Below are 22,719 nucleotides of genomic sequence, written 5' to 3' on the forward strand. Positions count from 1 at the left end.
CAGCTATGGAGAACTCGTGTCAGCTGTGGTAATTAAGGAATACTTTGATTTAATATTGATTTCATGACAACTATCCTCAGGCACATATTCCTGGATATATATGATGACATAAGTAAAGTCCCATTTTACAATCATTGCCTTCTTTGATCTGACTTATTGCCTCAGACTTTGGCCCTGTGTCCCCAAAAGTATAGAAAATCCATGACACTGAGTAAGAGGCCTTTATCATGTTATAAGTGAGAGAGTTTGGTGTAACAGTGGTTGAACATGCCAAATCAATCCACAACATACTGCCATTCCCCAGCTGTAACCTGCATATGCATCAAACCAAAATCCAGTATCATAGACATAAAGATGAGGTTAAAGGGGTTGTATCATTTTGCCAGATAGCTTCATCCCAAAAAAGATAAACATTCTTCAAAAACAAAAGTTTGTGAATATTTGCTGTATTGCCAGGCCTAAACCAACCTGTTAAACTTATCAAATTATTGTCATAGATACGAACCTATTGATTGAAACAGAATAATCCATTGAAGCCTCCATCATCATCCACGATCACTGTTACTGTTCAGATTATTTCATCTCTGTTTTCCTCTAGAATGTTTTGAAAATCAGCATTTGATCAACAGACTTTTTAAAAGTTTATTTTGATCCTATTGTTTACGTGTGTAATTGCATTTTTATTGAAATTATGACAGGAAAACCCTTAATCAAATTGTATCTTTGATATCTAATAATAATATTAACAATAATGTTACATATGTAATATGTACACAATAATAATGTGCAAACAAACAAGAAAAATAGCAAAAAATGTCAATTTTTTTCTAATACCCTGTATATAAAAACCACATATGACCACAACTCCAAATGTGCAATTGTCACTGCATCTAAACATGACATATTACAAAAAGGTAGAAACATATAATATACAATATGTTCTGAAGCTGGTACTGGTGCAGTTAACTTTGCTTTAGGCTCCCATACACAGTAGGTGTTACTTACCTTACGTGCAGTGCAGTATTACTTTACCTTGTAATATGTTATAATAAGCAAGTCACTTCTATATTTATGAGGATGTAGACAATAATGTTGGCTGATATGTAAAACTATGAGATGTCGAGTGCAGGGAAGATATTATTGATGGATCAGATTCATGAATGTGTTAGGTACTTAAGCCACAATTAGAGAGTGAAACAGAGACTGACACTGGTTGAAATGTATAGTAAATATTTTATTTTGAACTTTTATGCTGAACTACAAGCTGTGAACTGTGCGATCTCTGCGACCTGTGGTGCCTGGTTTACTGTGTGTAAAACTGTGCAGGTTCCCATGTGTCATCCCACACTTTGCCACTGTCAGGAGAAAAACATAACAAAGAACAACCACACACAAAATAGGACAATTTAGGTTGTGACATATGACAATTTTTTAGGATGAAATATCTTCTATATTCATGTCATGCTTTATACACCTTCATTGTAATATAAATTAATCAAATCAAGTCAGACAGTAATAATATATGTAGTAGATGTCAAGCAGGACCACAGCAGCAGCCACGATCCATCGGAACCTGCTGGATGAGAGAGCACAGAAACTCCAGGGAAGAAGTTTAGTTAGTAACATGCATGAACTGCATTACTGAGACATGTATGTTTACAGATGGTGAGGGAGAGGGGGAGAGTTTTCAGTAAAACGAGACGCGACTGCATCTTCAACCAATACTGAGCCTGCATAACCCTGAAAGAGACAGACAGAGAGAGGGGGGGGGGGACACTAACCCCCAGCAGTCTGGTCCCATTACAGCATAACTAAGGGCTGAGCTGAACCAGCCCTAACTATAAGCTCTATAAAGAAGTAAAGTCTTATGCCTACTCTTAAAAGTGTTGACCATGTCCACCTCCAAATCTCATAATGGACTTTGGAGGTGGACAGCTATCAAGCTCCTCACAGAAGAGGAGCTCGATAGCTAAAAGCTCTCAATTTACTTTAGTCCAAATACATGAATTCAAATTGAGGTGATAACTATTTATCAACAATATGAATGTCTGTTCCTGTCCAACAAAGTTGTTACTACATACCATGTTGAGCAAGGCTTCCACTTGACTTTAACTTCTTCTTTTTCCTGAAAAACATGATATAAACAAACAATTAATTAAGAAAGACATGCAAGTTGCATACAAAAAGGAGCTTATAAACATTTGTGTACTATTGAATGGCTCAATAAAAACATAAGAACCACTACAATGCGTGTACTGCCAGCATCGAGTGCATGTTAGCAAAGCAACACTGCTTACATTGTGGCTCACAAGCAAAACTAACTGAAGCAGATGTTACTGAATGGGAAGGAGCACCTCCACATCAATCACTCCTTCTGAGCATGATGTCAGGAGGACTTTAAAGAACGTAAACATCAGGAAGGCAGCACGACTAGGTCGTATCAGGTGGTCTGTTCTTATTTAATGTCCTATTTGGAGTGAAATCCTGACTCAGTGGCTGAATTAGTGTAGATTCATCAAATACAAAAGCTTATGGATATTCAGTCAGGCACAGTTCAAATCCAGGAAGTCCAAAGACGCAAACAAATCTGCACAACAGCAGGCTAAATTACTTACATTTACAACTCTCCTGTCTACTATCTCTTCATATTTGAAAATCTTCTGTGTACGGTGTTTTCGGCATTCTGAAAAATAACAAATGAAATATTTACATGAGTTCTGTAAAACTGGAAAAAAATGCAAAAATTAAGAAAAAGAAATCTTAACGAACATGTCATGTGTTTCGTACATTTACAATACCATAACGTCTAACCTTTCCTTGTCCTTTTTTTGTTTGGGACATCCGAGGTGTACACAGTAGAAATTGAGGGAGATGCAGGATGTGGAGATGAAGAGGAGGATGCAGGAGGAAGCAGAGATGAAGAGGAGGATGCAGGAGGAAGCAGAGACAGAGAGGAATATGCAGGAGGAAGCAGAGATGAAGAGGAGGATGCAGGAGGAAGCAGAGATGAAGAGGAGGATGCAGGAGGAAGCAGAGACAGAGAGGTTTTTCTCCCTAATTTAATGCTTTCTTTTAATGACATCGTTAACATTTCTCAACAAAAACACATGAAAGTATCACTGATAATTCAACAATAAAAGCTTGGAGTCATTTGGCGCGGCTGCCCCTCTGTTGGTCTTCCATGGTCTCTTGTGTTCTGGGGGCCTCTGGATGTCTGGAGTTTTGATCTCCTCCATACCCGCTTCACACCCTGGAGGACGGGGCTGTGGCCCCCCCACACTCCCTAGCAGATCGTTACATGGAGAAACCTTTGGAATACAAGCGCGCTGATCCACACAGGTATGCACACGGGTGTTCACTGCTCGTAGACCCAAATTACACCTTTCTTGGCCGCTACTTCGAAGCACATCTGTCCTGCGTGCTGCACAACAACATTGAATATTTAGTATTTACTGCTGTTTACACTTAGCTAGATTAATGCGATGGTGTTGTGTTTAGTATGTTGCTTTGGTTTTTTTTGCTTGTTTTCTATTTTTCTCTCAACAGGTGAGCCAGGAGATTTTTATTTTTTTTTCTCCCCCCCTTTCTCACTGTCCCTCTCCCCTTCTGTTTTTCCTTTCCTTCCTCTTTCTTTCTCCCTTTCCTATCCCTCACTCATGTCTGTCCCATCTGTAACATCTGAAAATAAAATATAATAAATAATAAAAACAAAGATCGACCAAATGGACCAATACGGCAATGCCACGATGATCCATTTGGCAAAGTAAATCCATTGGGTATCCTTGTTGGTCTTCAGACAACAATTCTGATGGCTAAAGAACCAAATGGGACAGGCAAAAAAAAAATAATAATAATAACCCCGTCACGGCGAAACATGACACCGTGAAGCACAATCTAACTGGAGAACCGGGGACCCTCTCCGCGAACGGGTTTTTCTTCCTAATTTAATGCTTTCTTTTAATGACATCGTTAACATTTCTCAACAAAAACACATGAAAGTATCACTGATAATTCAACAGTAAAAGCTTGGAGTCATTTTTGACCAGGACATGTCCTTCAACGCACATATTAAACAAATATGTAAGACTGCTTTCTTCCATTTGCGCAACATCTCTAAAATTAGAAATATCCTGTCTCAGAGTGATGCTGAAAAACTAGTTCATGCATTTATTACTTCCAGGCTGGACTACTGTAATTCATTATTATCAGGATGTCCAAAAAACTCACTGAAAAGCCTCCAGCTAATCCAAAATGCTGCAGCAAGAGTCCTGACAGGGGCTAGAAAGAGAGAGCAGATTTCTCCTGTTTTGGCTTCCCTTCATTGGCTTCCTGTTAAGTCCAGAATTGAATTCAAAATCCTGCTCCTCACATACAAGGTCTTAAATAATCAGGCCCCATCTTATCTTAATGACCTTGTAGTACCATATCACCCTATTAGAGCACTTTGCTCTCGCTCTGCAGGCCTACTTGTTGTTCCTGGAGTATTTAAAAGTAGAATGGGAGGGAGAGCCTTCAGTTTTCAGGCCCCACTTCTGTGGAACCAGCTTCCAGTTTGGATTCGGGAGACAGACACTATCTCTACTTTTAAGATTAGGCTTAAAACTTTCCTTTTTGCTAAAGCATATAGTTAGGGCTGGACCAGGTGACCCTGAATCCTCCCTTAGTTATGCTGCAATAGACGTAGGCTGCCGGGGGATTCCCATGATGCATTGAGTTTTTCCTTTCCAGTCACCTTTCTCACTCACTATGTATTAACAGACCTCTCTGCATTGAATCATATCTGTTATTAATCTCTGTCTCTCTTCCACAGCATGTCTTTATCCTGTCTTCCTTCTCTCACCCCAACCGGTCGCAGCAGATGGCCGCCCCTCCCTGAGCCTGGTTCTGCCGGAGGTTTCTTCCTGTTAAAAGGGAGTTTTTCCTTCCCACTGTCGCTTGCTCATAGGGGGTCATATGATTGTTGGGTTTTTCTCTGTATCTATGAAGCGCCTTGAGGCGACTTTTGTTGTGATTTGGCGCTATATAAATCAAATTGAATTGAATTAAAATCGCTTCATGTTTTGGCCACCACACAGTGTTTTCCGAACTGATTCACGATCTGAAAGTGTGCAGATCTAACGTACATAATCCTTTGTTAGGTTTATTATTTTCATTTCACACGTAAAACATTTATAGATTCATTCACCACTCCTGTTAGTTTGAGCTTCAGGCTGCTGACGAACTCCTTCAAGATATGCAGGTAACATTTTTAGTGGAATCAGTTGTTAAAGAGGGAACACGCTTGTCTAATATTTTGTACGGAGTAAACGTTATATTATTTTAAATTTTTTTTTAAAGTTTATGTCACATTAAGTTGGTTAACTTAAGCTGTTTGATAATCTTTGCTTTAATCATAGACTGTATTTTAGGCGTTCCCTTTTTTCCTTGTTAATTGCGTAGAATGATGCAGAGTGAACCTCAGCCAAGACCAGTGCGCTGGAAAAAACGTGACAGACAGGGAGCTTTTATTCCTCAAAGATCATCAACCACTCGAAGTACTAGTTGCATGCCACGTGCTCAGTGTTCACACAACCATTGATTTTATCTCACAACTTGTTTTCACCAAAGAATTTCAGTAAGTAAATATTCTTCAATTTTTTTCCCCCTCCAGTGTCCAGAGAGCAGCATCAATGTCCACGTGAAGAACCTAGTTATGTTGCCAGTGTCAACCCAACAAAAGGTACTTTACCTTCTTGTATTTATTGTGATTTCTGTTTACTTTTATATTTGTTGTTATAGTTGAGTTATGCAGGGCTTTTGTGCAGTCCTAAGAAACATACTGCCTAGAGTGTTTTTCACTTTGTGGAAGAGTTTCTTCCTTTCTTTCTTTTTTTTCTGTTAGTGTATGGTGCTTCATCAGGAGCTCCTTCAGTTGTTGGAGGATGGAGAAGAGGATGCAGCCATGACTTGTGAGACGTCGTCTGAGTCAGCTGCTACTCACTGGGCGATCAGAAATATGGTGTCCTTGCAAAAGTGGAAAGAGGCCAGGCCTTGTCTTATAGACAATATGTTAGCTACTCTGGATCCACAGTCACACCGTGTGTGTCAGTGTGGCAAACAAGTAGTTGTGAGGTGTCTGGACTGCCTGCCTCTTCCATTCCTTTGTGCTGACTGTGATATTGCAGTTCACACACGCTTTGTCCTGCACAACAGAGAGGCAGTAACAGGAGGGTTTTTGCAGCCTTCATCAGAGTTTCACAAGCCAATAGGTACGGTTTTTAAGTCTTATGCATTTCTTGCTTTGTATGAGTATGAGTGGGTGCTGTTATTGTATATTTATTGGAGTGGAGTGGAGTGCTGTAAAGTTTGAGGTGGACAGGATGTGCAAGGAGCCATGCTTTAGCTGCCCTGCCTGCACTCCAGACATGCTTGCCGTCTCAGTTGATGGAAACCGCAAGCTTTATCGCTTTCAGTCAAATGCAAGGTACGTTATGCATTGTGTACATAAGTCAAATATGGATTTGTAGAAAAATGTATTTTAATGTTTCTTTTCAAACAACTGTCACTGTGTTCGTTCAGCACTTCAGAGCAGGGGGACTTTGAAGGTGTCTTCATTGAAAAAGATGAGGAAGTTGCTGAGTTTGTGAAATACATCCAGAGACACACAAATCATGTAAGATACACATATATATATATATTAGTGCTGTTAGCGTTAATCTTGTTAAAATGACGTTAATGCCATACCCATATACACATACACGTATCCAGTGATGCCCTCATGCAGACCGATATTTGGCCCTGGCAGAGCACAAGTGAACGTAAGCTCTTGATATATAAATATCCTTTTTAAACAAACTCCCAGTATCTGAGCAGTAGTTGAATGTTTTGTTCTTGAATCATAATATGCTACTATGTTTTCCCATCTGATGTTGTTAAACTGTAGCTGCTGCTGACCTCCGGACAAAGAGAAAAGTCTTTGAGAAGGTGATGGCTGTGAGGCGCCTGAGAGAGGAGGAGATGATCCTTTGCAGGGAGATGCGGCATCACTGGACAGTGTTGCGAATGCCATCTGTGGTGTTGGGAACAATCTCCTCAGACTGTAAGCACTTTATTTATTTATTAATTTTTTGATGAATCGATTGAAAATAAGAGCAGATGCTAAAGTCTTACTGGATCTTTTACCTATATCTAGATTGCTAGCTAACACTGCCTTCTCCCTTTTAAAAAAAATGTTTAATTACAGCATCCTAATTCCTTGTGTTTATGAGGTGAGGTTTTTTTTTTGTTTGTTTGTTTGTTTTTTAACTTTTCTCATATTTATTTGTTTTGTTCTTTTTACAGCCTCCTTTGTTGGCATGTCGGAGGATGCACAGAAGGGACTCTGTAGCCTGGTTTTAGAAAACAAAGTGAACTGAAAGCTGAAATGCTCAAAGTAAAGGACGTGTACAAGAGAATCCTCAGCCACCAACCACTCCTGGAAATGGACTCGGAGGAGGACATTCCAGACGATGCCACTGAGAGTGATTTGAGCACTTCTGCTGAAGACTGATTGTGTCATCATTGATGTTATGTTTGGTAAAATAAAAAGTTAATCACATCTCTGTTTAATGTGATTTTTCAACAGACATTTTACATTTTGAGAAGAAAAATGGAATTTCCTTGGTGCAGTTGTTTACCCTGAATCATTATTTCCCATCTAATTTAATGACTAGTGTACATGTTCAGATACGATAACATAATTTAATTTATGGGATGCTTTCTGGGCTGCTCAAATGATCACAAAATTTAAAAGCACCAGGCAGCACACTCACAAGTACATTTTTTGTTCAGTGTTTTGTCGAAGAAATCAACAAGTACAATTGAGATGTTTGCTGTAGTGGTGTGTTTGTTAAGAAGCATGCCAGCACACTGGTGAAGTGACAGTCCCAGAATGCACCCGAGCCAGTGACTCGCCCCAGAGCAAATGAAATTGCTTATCTAGAAAGACAACCGTCATCAAAGAAGAAGTAAAAGAGTAGGAAACAAATGGTAAGGGAAGGTACTGTGGGGTAGGAAAGAAAGGCCAGAGCTGTGCAAAATGACCTCCAGCAGGCTACAAATGTGCACGTCTGCTCAAACGGTCAGAAACCGACTCCATGAGGGTGGTATGAGGGCCCGACGTCCACAGGTGGGGTTGTGCTTACAGCCCAACACCGTGCCGGATGTTTGGCATTTGCCAGACAACACAAAGATTGGCAACTTTGCCACTGGCGCCCTGTGCTCCTCACAGATGAAAGCAGGTTCACACTGAGCACTTGTGACAGAGTCTGGGGACGCCGTGGAGAACCTTCTGCTGCCTGCAACATCCTCCAGCATGAGTTTGGCAGTGGGTCAGTTTTGGTGTGGGGTGGCATTTCTTTGGGGAGCTGCACAGCCCTCCATGTGTTCGGCAGAGGTAGCCTGACTGCCATTAGGTACTGAGATGAGATCCTCAGACCCCTTGTGAGACCATATGCTGGTGCGGTTGGCCCCGGGTTCCTCCTAATGCAAGACAATCCTAGACCTCATGTGGCTGGAGTGTGTCAGCAGTTCCTGCAAGATGAAGGCAATGATGCTGTGGACTGGCCCGCCCATTCCCCAGACCTGAATCCAATTGAGGACATCTGGGACATCATGTCTCGCTCCATCCACCAACTGCACCACAAAATGTCCAGGAGTGGGAAGATGCTTTAGTCCTGGAGTCTGGGAGGAGATCCATCAGGAGAGCATCTGCCACTTCATCAGGAGCATGTCCAGGTGTTGTAGGGAGGTCATACAGGCATGTGGAGGCCACACAGACTAGTGAGCCTCATTTTGACATGTTTTAAGAACATTACATAAAACCAAATTAATGATTCTGTATTGCATTGATCAAGGAACCAACCCAATAGGAGCTAAAGGAATCCTCTTGACATTACTTCACTCAGTAAGTTTATACTATGTTTAATGTGCATTTTCTTCATCAGTTTTGAACATAACATGTTAGCGCTCCCTGGTCCTTTTTGGAGACAGATCCTGAGACAGCAGGCAGCTATGGAGAACTCGTGTCAGCTGTGGTAATTAAGGAATACTTTGATTTAATATTGATTTCATGACAACTATCCTCAGGCACATATTCCTGGATATATATGATGACATAAGTAAAGTCCCATTTTACAATCATTGCCTTCTTTGATCTGACTTATTGCCTCAGACTTTGGCCCTGTGTCCCCAAAAGTATAGAAAATCCATGACACTGAGTAAGAGGCCTTTATCATGTTATAAGTGAGAGAGTTTGGTGTAACAGTGGTTGAACATGCCAAATCAATCCACAACATACTGCCATTCCCCAGCTGTAACCTGCATATGCATCAAACCAAAATCCAGTATCATAGACATAAAGATGAGGTTAAAGGGGTTGTATCATTTTGCCAGATAGCTTCATCCCAAAAAAGATAAACATTCTTCAAAAACAAAAGTTTGTGAATATTTGCTGTATTGCCAGGCCTAAACCAACCTGTTAAACTTATCAAATTATTGTCATAGATACGAACCTATTGATTGAAACAGAATAATCCATTGAAGCCTCCATCATCATCCACGATCACTGTTACTGTTCAGATTATTTCATCTCTGTTTTCCTCTAGAATGTTTTGAAAATCAGCATTTGATCAACAGACTTTTTAAAAGTTTATTTTGATCCTATTGTTTACGTGTGTAATTGCATTTTTATTGAAATTATGACAGGAAAACCCTTAATCAAATTGTATCTTTGATATCTAATAATAATATTAACAATAATGTTACATATGTAATATGTACACAATAATAATGTGCAAACAAACAAGAAAAATAGCAAAAAATGTCAATTTTTTTCTAATACCCTGTATATAAAAACCACATATGACCACAACTCCAAATGTGCAATTGTCACTGCATCTAAACATGACATATTACAAAAAGGTAGAAACATATAATATACAATATGTTCTGAAGCTGGTACTGGTGCAGTTAACTTTGCTTTAGGCTCCCATACACAGTAGGTGTTACTTACCTTACGTGCAGTGCAGTATTACTTTACCTTGTAATATGTTATAATAAGCAAGTCACTTCTATATTTATGAGGATGTAGACAATAATGTTGGCTGATATGTAAAACTATGAGATGTCGAGTGCAGGGAAGATATTATTGATGGATCAGATTCATGAATGTGTTAGGTACTTAAGCCACAATTAGAGAGTGAAACAGAGACTGACACTGGTTGAAATGTATAGTAAATATTTTATTTTGAACTTTTATGCTGAACTACAAGCTGTGAACTGTGCGATCTCTGCGACCTGTGGTGCCTGGTTTACTGTGTGTAAAACTGTGCAGGTTCCCATGTGTCATCCCACACTTTGCCACTGTCAGGAGAAAAACATAACAAAGAACAACCACACACAAAATAGGACAATTTAGGTTGTGACATATGACAATTTTTTAGGATGAAATATCTTCTATATTCATGTCATGCTTTATACACCTTCATTGTAATATAAATGAATCAAATCAAGTCAGACAGTAATAATATATGTAGTAGATGTCAAGCAGGACCACAGCAGCAGCCACGATCCATCGGAACCTGCTGGATGAGAGAGCACAGAAACTCCAGGGAAGAAGTTTAGTTAGTAACATGCATGAACTGCATTACTGAGACATGTATGTTTACAGATGGTGAGGGAGAGGGGGAGAGTTTTCAGTAAAACGAGACGCGACTGCATCTTCAACCAATACTGAGCCTGCATAACCCTGAAAGAGACAGACAGAGAGAGGGGGGGGGGGGGGGACACTAACCCCCAGCAGTCTGGTCCCATTACAGCATAACTAAGGGCTGAGCTGAACCAGCCCTAACTATAAGCTCTATAAAGAAGTAAAGTCTTATGCCTACTCTTAAAAGTGTTGACCATGTCCACCTCCAAATCTCATAATGGACTTTGGAGGTGGACAGCTATCAAGCTCCTCACAGAAGAGGAGCTCGATAGCTAAAAGCTCTCAATTTACTTTAGTCCAAATACATGAATTCAAATTGAGGTGATAACTATTTATCAACAATATGAATGTCTGTTCCTGTCCAACAAAGTTGTTACTACATACCATGTTGAGCAAGGCTTCCACTTGACTTTAACTTCTTCTTTTTCCTGAAAAACATGATATAAACAAACAATTAATTAAGAAAGACATGCAAGTTGCATACAAAAAGGAGCTTATAAACATTTGTGTACTATTGAATGGCTCAATAAAAACATAAGAACCACTACAATGCGTGTACTGCCAGCATCGAGTGCATGTTAGCAAAGCAACACTGCTTACATTGTGGCTCACAAGCAAAACTAACTGAAGCAGATGTTACTGAATGGGAAGGAGCACCTCCACATCAATCACTCCTTCTGAGCATGATGTCAGGAGGACTTTAAAGAACGTAAACATCAGGAAGGCAGCACGACTAGGTCGTATCAGGTGGTCTGTTCTTATTTAATGTCCTATTTGGAGTGAAATCCTGACTCAGTGGCTGAATTAGTGTAGATTCATCAAATACAAAAGCTTATGGATATTCAGTCAGGCACAGTTCAAATCCAGGAAGTCCAAAGACGCAAACAAATCTGCACAACAGCAGGCTAAATTACTTACATTTACAACTCTCCTGTCTACTATCTCTTCATATTTGAAAATCTTCTGTGTACGGTGTTTTCGGCATTCTGAAAAATAACAAATGAAATATTTACATGAGTTCTGTAAAACTGGAAAAAAATGCAAAAATTAAGAAAAAGAAATCTTAACGAACATGTCATGTGTTTCGTACATTTACAATACCATAACGTCTAACCTTTCCTTGTCCTTTTTTTGTTTGGGACATCCGAGGTGTACACAGTAGAAATTGAGGGAGATGCAGGATGTGGAGATGAAGAGGAGGATGCAGGAGGAAGCAGAGATGAAGAGGAGGATGCAGGAGGAAGCAGAGACAGAGAGGAATATGCAGGAGGAAGCAGAGATGAAGAGGAGGATGCAGGAGGAAGCAGAGATGAAGAGGAGGATGCAGGAGGAAGCAGAGACAGAGAGGTTTTTCTCCCTAATTTAATGCTTTCTTTTAATGACATCGTTAACATTTCTCAACAAAAACACATGAAAGTATCACTGATAATTCAACAATAAAAGCTTGGAGTCATTTGGCGCGGCTGCCCCTCTGTTGGTCTTCCATGGTCTCTTGTGTTCTGGGGGCCTCTGGATGTCTGGAGTTTTGATCTCCTCCATACCCGCTTCACACCCTGGAGGACGGGGCTGTGGCCCCCCCACACTCCCTAGCAGATCGTTACATGGAGAAACCTTTGGAATACAAGCGCGCTGATCCACACAGGTATGCACACGGGTGTTCACTGCTCGTAGACCCAAATTACACCTTTCTTGGCCGCTACTTCGAAGCACATCTGTCCTGCGTGCTGCACAACAACATTGAATATTTAGTATTTACTGCTGTTTACACTTAGCTAGATTAATGCGATGGTGTTGTGTTTAGTATGTTGCTTTGGTTTTTTTTGCTTGTTTTCTATTTTTCTCTCAACAGGTGAGCCAGGAGATTTTTATTTTTTTTTCTCCCCCCCTTTCTCACTGTCCCTCTCCCCTTCTGTTTTTCCTTTCCTTCCTCTTTCTTTCTCCCTTTCCTATCCCTCACTCATGTCTGTCCCATCTGTAACATCTGAAAATAAAATATAATAAATAATAAAAACAAAGATCGACCAAATGGACCAATACGGCAATGCCACGATGATCCATTTGGCAAAGTAAATCCATTGGGTATCCTTGTTGGTCTTCAGACAACAATTCTGATGGCTAAAGAACCAAATGGGACAGGCAAAAAAAAAATAATAATAATAACCCCGTCACGGCGAAACATGACACCGTGAAGCACAATCTAACTGGAGAACCGGGGACCCTCTCCGCGAACGGGTTTTTCTTCCTAATTTAATGCTTTCTTTTAATGACATCGTTAACATTTCTCAACAAAAACACATGAAAGTATCACTGATAATTCAACAGTAAAAGCTTGGAGTCATTTTTGACCAGGACATGTCCTTCAACGCACATATTAAACAAATATGTAAGACTGCTTTCTTCCATTTGCGCAACATCTCTAAAATTAGAAATATCCTGTCTCAGAGTGATGCTGAAAAACTAGTTCATGCATTTATTACTTCCAGGCTGGACTACTGTAATTCATTATTATCAGGATGTCCAAAAAACTCACTGAAAAGCCTTCAGCTAATCCAAAATGCTGCAGCAAGAGTCCTGACAGGGGCTAGAAAGAGAGAGCAGATTTCTCCTGTTTTGGCTTCCCTTCATTGGCTTCCTGTTAAGTCCAGAATTGAATTCAAAATCCTGCTCCTCACATACAAGGTCTTAAATAATCAGGCCCCATCTTATCTTAATGACCTTGTAGTACCATATCACCCTATTAGAGCACTTTGCTCTCGCTCTGCAGGCCTACTTGTTGTTCCTGGAGTATTTAAAAGTAGAATGGGAGGGAGAGCCTTCAGTTTTCAGGCCCCACTTCTGTGGAACCAGCTTCCAGTTTGGATTCGGGAGACAGACACTATCTCTACTTTTAAGATTAGGCTTAAAACTTTCCTTTTTGCTAAAGCATATAGTTAGGGCTGGACCAGGTGACCCTGAATCCTCCCTTAGTTATGCTGCAATAGACGTAGGCTGCCGGGGGATTCCCATGATGCATTGAGTTTTTCCTTTCCAGTCACCTTTCTCACTCACTATGTATTAACAGACCTCTCTGCATTGAATCATATCTGTTATTAACCTCTGTCTCTCTTCCACAGCATGTCTTTATCCTGTCTTCCTTCTCTCACCCCAACCGGTCGCAGCAGATGGCCGCCCCTCCCTGAGCCTGGTTCTGCCGGAGGTTTCTTCCTGTTAAAAGGGAGTTTTTCCTTCCCACTGTCGCTTGCTCATAGGGGGTCATATGATTGTTGGGTTTTTCTCTGTATCTATGAAGCGCCTTGAGGCGACTTTTGTTGTGATTTGGCGCTATATAAATCAAATTGAATTGAATTGAATTAAAATCGCTTCATGTTTTGGCCACCACACAGTGTTTTCCAAACTGATTCACGATCTGAAAGTGTGCAGATCTAACGTACATAATCCTTTGTTAGGTTTATTATTTTCATTTCACACGCAAAACATTTATAGATTCATTCACCACTCCTGTTAGTTTGAGCTTCAGGCTGCTGACGAACTCCTTCAAGATATGCAGGTAACATTTTTAGTGGAATCAGTTGTTAAAGAGGGAACACGCTTGTCTAATATTTTGTACGGAGTAAACGTTATATTATTTTAATTTTTTTTTTAAAGTTTATGTCACATTAAGTTGGTTAACTTAAGCTGTTTGATAATCTTTGCTTTAATCATAGACTGTATTTTAGGCGTTCCCTTTTTTCCTTGTTAATTGCGTAGAATGATGCACAGAGTGAACCTCAGCCAAGACCAGTGCGCTGGAAAAAACGTGACAGACAGGGAGCTTTTATTCCTCAAAGATCATCAACCACTCGAAGTACTAGTTGCATGCCACGTGCTCAGTGTTCACACAACCATTGATTTTATCTCACAACTTGTTTTCACCAAAGAATTTCAGTAAGTAAATATTCTTCAATTTTTTTCCCCCTCCAGTGTCCAGAGAGCAGCATCAATGTCCACGTGAAGAACCTAGTTATGTTGCCAGTGTCAACCCAACAAAAGGTACTTTACCTTCTTGTATTTATTGTGATTTCTGTTTACTTTTATATTTGTTGTTATAGTTGAGTTATGCAGGGCTTTTGTGCAGTCCTAAGAAACATACTGCCTAGAGTGTTTTTCACTTTGTGGAAGAGTTTCTTCCTTTCTTTCTTTTTTTTCTGTTAGTGTATGGTGCTTCATCAGGAGCTCCTTCAGTTGTTGGAGGATGGAGAAGAGGATGCAGCCATGACTTGTGAGACGTCGTCTGAGTCAGCTGCTACTCACTGGGCGATCAGAAATATGGTGTCCTTGCAAAAGTGGAAAGAGGCCAGGCCTTGTCTTATAGACAATATGTTAGCTACTCTGGATCCACAGTCACACCGTGTGTGTCAGTGTGGCAAACAAGTAGTTGTGAGGTGTCTGGACTGCCTGCCTCTTCCATTCCTTTGTGCTGACTGTGATATTGCAGTTCACACACGCTTTGTCCTGCACAACAGAGAGGCAGTAACAGGAGGGTTTTTGCAGCCTTCATCAGAGTTTCACAAGCCAATAGGTACGGTTTTTAAGTCTTATGCATTTCTTGCTTTGTATGAGTATGAGTGGGTGCTGTTATTGTATATTTATTGGAGTGGAGTGGAGTGCTGTAAAGTTTGAGGTGGACAGGATGTGCAAGGAGCCATGCTTTAGCTGCCCTGCCTGCACTCCAGACATGCTTGCCGTCTCAGTTGATGGAAACCGCAAGCTTTATCGCTTTCAGTCAAATGCAAGGTACGTTATGCATTGTGTACATAAGTCAAATATGGATTTGTAGAAAAATGTATTTTAATGTTTCTTTTCAAACAACTGTCACTGTGTTCGTTCAGCACTTCAGAGCAGGGGGACTTTGAAGGTGTCTTCATTGAAAAAGATGAGGAAGTTGCTGAGTTTGTGAAATACATCCAGAGACACACAAATCATGTAAGATACACATATATATATATATTAGTGCTGTTAGCGTTAATCTTGTTAAAATGACGTTAATGCCATACCCATATACACATACACGTATCCAGTGATGCCCTCATGCAGACCGATATTTGGCCCTGGCAGAGCACAAGTGAACGTAAGCTCTTGATATATAAATATCCTTTTTAAACAAACTCCCAGTATCTGAGCAGTAGTTGAATGTTTTGTTCTTGAATCATAATATGCTACTATGTTTTCCCATCTGATGTTGTTAAACTGTAGCTGCTGCTGACCTCCGGACAAAGAGAAAAGTCTTTGAGAAGGTGATGGCTGTGAGGCGCCTGAGAGAGGAGGAGATGATCCTTTGCAGGGAGATGCGGCATCACTGGACAGTGTTGCGAATGCCATCTGTGGTGTTGGGAACAATCTCCTCAGACTGTAAGCACTTTATTTATTTATTAATTTTTTGATGAATCGATTGAAAATAAGAGCAGATGCTAAAGTCTTACTGGATCTTTTACCTATATCTAGATTGCTAGCTAACACTGCCTTCTCCCTTTTAAAAAAAATGTTTAATTACAGCATCCTAATTCCTTGTGTTTATGAGGTGAGGTTTTTTTTTTGTTTGTTTGTTTGTTTTTTAACTTTTCTCATATTTATTTGTTTTGTTCTTTTTACAGCCTCCTTTGTTGGCATGTCGGAGGATGCACAGAAGGGACTCTGTAGCCTGGTTTTAGAAAACAAAGTGAACTGAAAGCTGAAATGCTCAAAGTAAAGGACGTGTACAAGAGAATCCTCAGCCACCAACCACTCCTGGAAATGGACTCGGAGGAGGACATTCCAGACGATGCCACTGAGAGTGATTTGAGCACTTCTGCTGAAGACTGATTGTGTCATCATTGATGTTATGTTTGGTAAAATAAAAAGTTAATCACATCTCTGTTTAATGTGATTTTTCAACAGACATTTTACATTTTGAGAAGAAAAATGGAATTTCCTTGGTGCAGTTGTTTACCCTGAATCATTATTTCCCATCTAATTTAATGACTAGTGTACATGTTCAGATACGATAACATAATTTAATTTATGGGATGCTTTCTGGGCTGCTCAAATGATCACAAAATTTAAAAGCACCAGGCAGCACACTCACAAGTACATTTTTTGTTCAGTGTTTTGTCGAAGAAATCAACAAGTACAATTGAGATGTTTGCTGTAGTGGTGTGTTTGTTAAGAAGCATGCCAGCACACTGGTGAAGTGACAGTCCCAGAATGCACCCGAGCCAGTGACTCGCCCCAGAGCAAATGAAATTGCTTATCTAGAAAGACAACCGTCATCAAAGAAGAAGTAAAAGAGTAGGAAACAAATGGTAAGGGAAGGTACTGTGGGGTAGGAAAGAAAGGCCAGAGCTGTGCAAAATGACCTCCAGCAGGCTACAAATGTGCACGTCTGCTCAAACGGTCAGAAACCGACTCCATGAGGGTGGTATGAGGGCCCGACGTCCACAGGTGGGGTTGTGCTTACAGCCCAACACCGTGCCGGATGTTTGGCATTTGCCAGACAACACAAAGATTGGCAACTTTGCCACTGGCGCCCTGTGCTCCTCACAGATGAAAGCAGGTTCACACTGAGCACTTGTGACAGAGTCTGGGGACGCCGTGGAGAACCTTCTGCTGCCTGCAACATCCTCCAGCATGAGTTTGGCAGTGGGTCAGTTTTGGTGTGGGGTGGCATTTCTTTGGGGAGCTGCACAGCCCTCCATGTGTTCGGCAGAGGTAGCCTGACTGCCATTAGGTACTGAGATGAGATCCTCAGACCCCTTGTGAGACCATATGCTGGTGCGGTTGGCCCCGGGTTCCTCCTAATGCAAGACAATCCTAGACCTCATGTGGCTGGAGTGTGTCAGCAGTTCCTGCAAGATGAAGGCAATGATGCTGTGGACTGGCCCGCCCATTCCCCAGACCTGAATCCAATTGAGGACATCTGGGACATCATGTCTCGCTCCATCCACCAACTGCACCACAAAATGTCCAGGAGTGGGAAGATGCTTTAGTCCTGGAGTCTGGGAGGAGATCCATCAGGAGAGCATCTGCCACTTCATCAGGAGCATGTCCAGGTGTTGTAGGGAGGTCATACAGGCATGTGGAGGCCACACAGACTAGTGAGCCTCATTTTGACATGTTTTAAGAACATTACATAAAACCAAATTAATGATTCTGTATTGCATTGATCAAGGAACCAACCCAATAGGAGCTAAAGGAATCCTCTTGACATTACTTCACTCAGTAAGTTTATACTATGTTTAATGTGCATTTTCTTCATCAGTTTTGAACATAACATGTTAGCGCTCCCTGGTCCTTTTTGGAGACAGATCCTGAGACAGCAGGCAGCTATGGAGAACTCGTGTCAGCTGTGGTAATTAAGGAATACTTTGATTTAATATTGATTTCATGACAACTATCCTCAGGCACATATTCCTGGATATATATGATGACATAAGTAAAGTCCCATTTTACAATCATTGCCTTCTTTGATCTGACTTATTGCCTCAGACTTTGGCCCTGTGTCCCCAAAAGTATAGAAAATCCATGACACTGAGTAAGAGGCCTTTATCATGTTATAAGTGAGAGAGTTTGGTGTAACAGTGGTTGAACATGCCAAATCAATCCACAACATACTGCCATTCCCCAGCTGTAACCTGCATATGCATCAAACCAAAATCCAGTATCATAGACATAAAGATGAGGTTAAAGGGGTTGTATCATTTTGCCAGATAGCTTCATCCCAAAAAAGATAAACATTCTTCAAAAACAAAAGTTTGTGAATATTTGCTGTATTGCCAGGCCTAAACCAACCTGTTAAACTTATCAAATTATTGTCATAGATACGAACCTATTGATTGAAACAGAATAATCCATTGAAGCCTCCATCATCATCCACGATCACTGTTACTGTTCAGATTATTTTATCTCTGTTTTCCTCTAGAATGTTTTGAAAATCAGCATTTGATCAACAGACTTTTTAAAAGTTTATTTTGATCCTATTGTTTACGTGTGTAATTGCATTTTTATTGAAATTATGACAGGAAAACCCTTAATCAAATTGTATCTTTGATATCTAATAATAATATTAACAATAATGTTACATATGTAATATGTACACAATAATAATGTGCAAACAAACAAGAAAAATAGCAAAAAATGTCAATTTTTTTCTAATACCCTGTATATAAAAACCACATATGACCACAACTCCAAATGTGCAATTGTCACTGCATCTAAACATGACATATTACAAAAAGGTAGAAACATATAATATACAATATGTTCTGAAGCTGGTACTGGTGCAGTTAACTTTGCTTTAGGCTCCCATACACAGTAGGTGTTACTTACCTTACGTGCAGTGCAGTATTACTTTACCTTGTAATATGTTATAATAAGCAAGTCACTTCTATATTTATGAGGATGTAGACAATAATGTTGGCTGATATGTAAAACTATGAGATGTCGAGTGCAGGGAAGATATTATTGATGGATCAGATTCATGAATGTGTTAGGTACTTAAGCCACAATTAGAGAGTGAAACAGAGACTGACACTGGTTGAAATGTATAGTAAATATTTTATTTTGAACTTTTATGCTGAACTACAAGCTGTGAACTGTGCGATCTCTGCGACCTGTGGTGCCTGGTTTACTGTGTGTAAAACTGCGCAGGTTCCCATGTGTCATCCCACACTTTGCCACTGTCAGGAGAAAAACATAACAAAGAACAACCACACACAAAATAGGACAATTTAGGTTGTGACATATGACAATTTTTTAGGATGAAATATCTTCTATATTCATGTCATGCTTTATACACCTTCATTGTAATATAAATGAATCAAATCAAGTCAGACAGTAATAATATATGTAGTAGATGTCAAGCAGGACCACAGCAGCAGCCACGATCCATCGGAACCTGCTGGATGAGAGAGCACAGAAACTCCAGGGAAGAAGTTTAGTTAGTAACATGCATGAACTGCATTACTGAGACATGTATGTTTACAGATGGTGAGGGAGAGGGGGAGAGTTTTCAGTAAAACGAGACGCGACTGCATCTTCAACCAATACTGAGCCTGCATAACCCTGAAAGAGACAGACAGAGAGAGGGGGGGGGGGGGGGGGGACACTAACCCCCAGCAGTCTGGTCCCATTACAGCATAACTAAGGGCTGAGCTGAACCAGCCCTAACTATAAGCTCTATAAAGAAGTAAAGTCTTATGCCTACTCTTAAAAGTGTTGACCATGTCCACCTCCAAATCTCATAATGGACTTTGGAGGTGGACAGCTATCAAGCTCCTCACAGAAGAGGAGCTCGATAGCTAAAAGCTCTCAATTTACTTTAGTCCAAATACATGAATTCAAATTGAGGTGATAACTATTTATCAACAATATGAATGTCTGTTCCTGTCCAACAAAGTTGTTACTACATACCATGTTGAGCAAGGCTTCCACTTGACTTTAACTTCTTCTTTTTCCTGAAAAACATGATATAAACAAACAATTAATTAAGAAAGACATGCAAGTTGCATACAAAAAGGAGCTTATAAACATTTGTGTACTATTGAATGGCTCAATAAAAACATAAGAACCACTACAATGCGTGTACTGCCAGCATCGAGTGCATGTTAGCAAAGCAACACTGCTTACATTGTGGCTCACAAGCAAAACTAACTGAAGCAGATGTTACTGAATGGGAAGGAGCACCTCCACATCAATCACTCCTTCTGAGCATGATGTCAGGAGGACTTTAAAGAACGTAAACATCAGGAAGGCAGCACGACCAGGTCGTATCAGGTGGTCTGTTCTTATTTAATGTCCTATTTGGAGTGAAATCCTGACTCAGTGGCTGAATTAGTGTAGATTCATCAAATACAAAAGCTTATGGATATTCAGTCAGGCACAGTTCAAATCCGGGAAGTCCAAAGACGCAAACAAATCTGCACAACAGCAGGCTAAATTACTTACATTTACAACTCTCCTGTCTACTATCTCTTCATATTTGAAAATCTTCTGTGTACGGTGTTTTCGGCATTCTGAAAAATAACAAATGAAATATTTACATGAGTTCTGTAAAACTGGAAAAAAATGCAAAAATTAAGAAAAAGAGATCTTAACAAACTTAACGAACATGTCATGTGTTTCGTACATTTACAATACCATAACGTCTAACCTTTCCTTGTCCTTTTTTTGTTTGGGACATCCGAGGTGTACACAGTAGAAATTGAGGGAGATGCAGGATGTGGAGATGAAGAGGAGGATGCAGGAGGAAGCAGAGATGAAGAGGAGGATGCAGGAGGAAGCAGAGACAGAGAGGAATATGCAGGAGGAAGCAGAGATGAAGAGGAGGATGCAGGAGGAAGCAGAGATGAAGAGGAGGATGCAGGAGGAAGCAGAGATGAAGAGGAGGATGCAAGAGGAAGCAGAGACGGAGAGGAGGATGCAGGAGGAAGCAGAGACGGAGAGGAGGATGCAGGAGGAAGCAGAGATGAAGAGGAGGATGCAAGAGGAAGCAGAGATGAAGAGGAGGATGCAAGAGGAAGCAGAGACGGAGAGGAGGATGCAGGAGGAAGCAGAGACAGAGAGAAAGATTCAGGAGGAAGCAGAGATGAAGAGGAAGATGCAGGAGGAAGCAGAGACGGAGAGGAGGATGCAGGAGGAAGCAGAGATGGAGAGGAGGATGCAGGAGGAAGCACAGACGAAGAGGAGGAAGCAGAGATGGAGAGGAGGATGCAGGAGGAAGCAGAGATGGAGAGGAGGATGCAAGAGGAAGTAGAGACGGAGAGGAGGATGCAAGAGGAAGCACAGACGAAGAGGAGGAAGCAGAGATGGAGAGGAGGATGCAGGAGGAAGCAGAGATGGAGAGGAGGATGCAGGAGGAAGCAGAGATGGAGAGGAGGATGCAAGAGGAAGCAGAGACGGAGAGGAGGATGCAAGAGGAAGCACAGATGAAGAGGAGGAAGCAGAGATGGAGAGGAGGATGCAGGAGGAAGCAGAGATGGAGAGGAGGATGCAGGAGGAAGCAGAGATGCAAAGGAGGATGCAGGAGGAAGCAGAGATGGAGAGGAGGATGCAGGAGGAAGCAGAGATGAAGAGGAGGATGCAGGAGGAAGCAGAGACAGAGAGGAATATGCAGGAGGAAGCAGAGATGAAGAGGAGGATGCAGGAGGAAGCAGAGATGAAGAGGAGGATGCAGGAGGAAGCAGAGACGAAGAGGAGGATGCAAGAGGAAGCAGAGACGGAGAGGAGGATGCAGGAGGAAGCAGAGACGGAGAGGAGGATGCAGGAGGAAGCAGAGATGAAGAGGAGGATGCAAGAGGAAGCAGAGATGAAGAGGAGGATGCAGGAGGAAGCAGAGACAGAGAGGAAGATGCAGAGGAAGCACAGACGAAGAGGAGGAAGCAGAGATGGAGAGGAGGATGCAGGAGGAAGCAGAGATGAAGAGGAGGATGCAGGAGGAAGCAGAGACAGAGAGGAAGATGCAGAGGAAGCACAGACGAAGAGGAGGAAGCAAAGATGGAGAGGAGGATGCAGGAGGAAGCAGAGATGAAGAGGAGGATGCAAGAGGAAGCAGAGACGAAGAGGAGGATGCAGGAGGAATCAGAGACAGAGAGAAAGATGCAGGAGGAAGCAGAGATGAAGAGGAGGATGCAGGAGGAAGCACAGACAGAGAGAAAGATGCAGGAGGAAGCACAGACGAAGAGGAGGAAGCAAAGATGGAGAGGAGGATGCAGGAGGAAGCAGAGATGGAGAGGAGGATGCAGGAGGCTGACAGAGGGAAGATGTTGGTACAGGCTCTAAATGAAGAATAAATTCCTCGTTTAGAGCCTCTGGGTCTGGGACTGGTCCAGCATCGACACTGTCAGTAGAGGATGGTCCAGCTGCTGGTGTAGAACTTTTAGCAGGAGGTGAAGCTTGTAATTCTGAAAAATTTTAAATATTAAACATTCATTAAAATGGGTTGAAAAAATGTACAGTACACATAAACACATAATAAGTAGTGA

The 22,719-nt window shown here is 41.1% G+C and overlaps 3 long non-coding RNA genes across 3 annotated transcripts; all 3 read right to left on the bottom strand.

Moving 5' to 3' along the window:
* Positions 1 to 1,608: 1,608 nt before the first annotated feature.
* LOC146565475 (uncharacterized) lies at positions 1,609 to 2,881 on the bottom strand. Its single transcript, XR_014894014.1, has 3 exons — positions 2,812 to 2,881; positions 2,616 to 2,683; positions 1,609 to 2,125 (listed from the first exon to the last, which is right to left on the bottom strand). It is a non-coding gene; the product is annotated as an uncharacterized LOC146565475 (long non-coding RNA).
* A 7,434-nt stretch (positions 2,882 to 10,315) lies between these two features.
* On the bottom strand, positions 10,316 to 11,910 carry LOC146565476 (uncharacterized). Its single transcript, XR_014894015.1, has 3 exons — positions 11,841 to 11,910; positions 11,645 to 11,712; positions 10,316 to 11,154 (listed from the first exon to the last, which is right to left on the bottom strand). It is a non-coding gene; the product is annotated as an uncharacterized LOC146565476 (long non-coding RNA).
* Positions 11,911 to 19,528: 7,618 nt separating this feature from the next.
* Positions 19,529 to 21,269, bottom strand: LOC146565477 (uncharacterized). The gene is made up of 3 exons (XR_014894016.1): positions 20,889 to 21,269; positions 20,684 to 20,751; positions 19,529 to 20,193 (listed from the first exon to the last, which is right to left on the bottom strand). It is a non-coding gene; the product is annotated as an uncharacterized LOC146565477 (long non-coding RNA).
* Between the last annotated feature and the right edge of the window lie 1,450 nt (positions 21,270 to 22,719).

The sequence above is a fragment of the Mchenga conophoros genome, linkage group LG10 (genome assembly GCF_057382185.1).
Source record: "Mchenga conophoros isolate Kocher_MC1m ecotype Shallow Benthic linkage group LG10, M_conophoros_male_GT1.1, whole genome shotgun sequence".
Lineage (NCBI taxonomy): Eukaryota > Metazoa > Chordata > Actinopteri > Cichliformes > Cichlidae > Mchenga > Mchenga conophoros.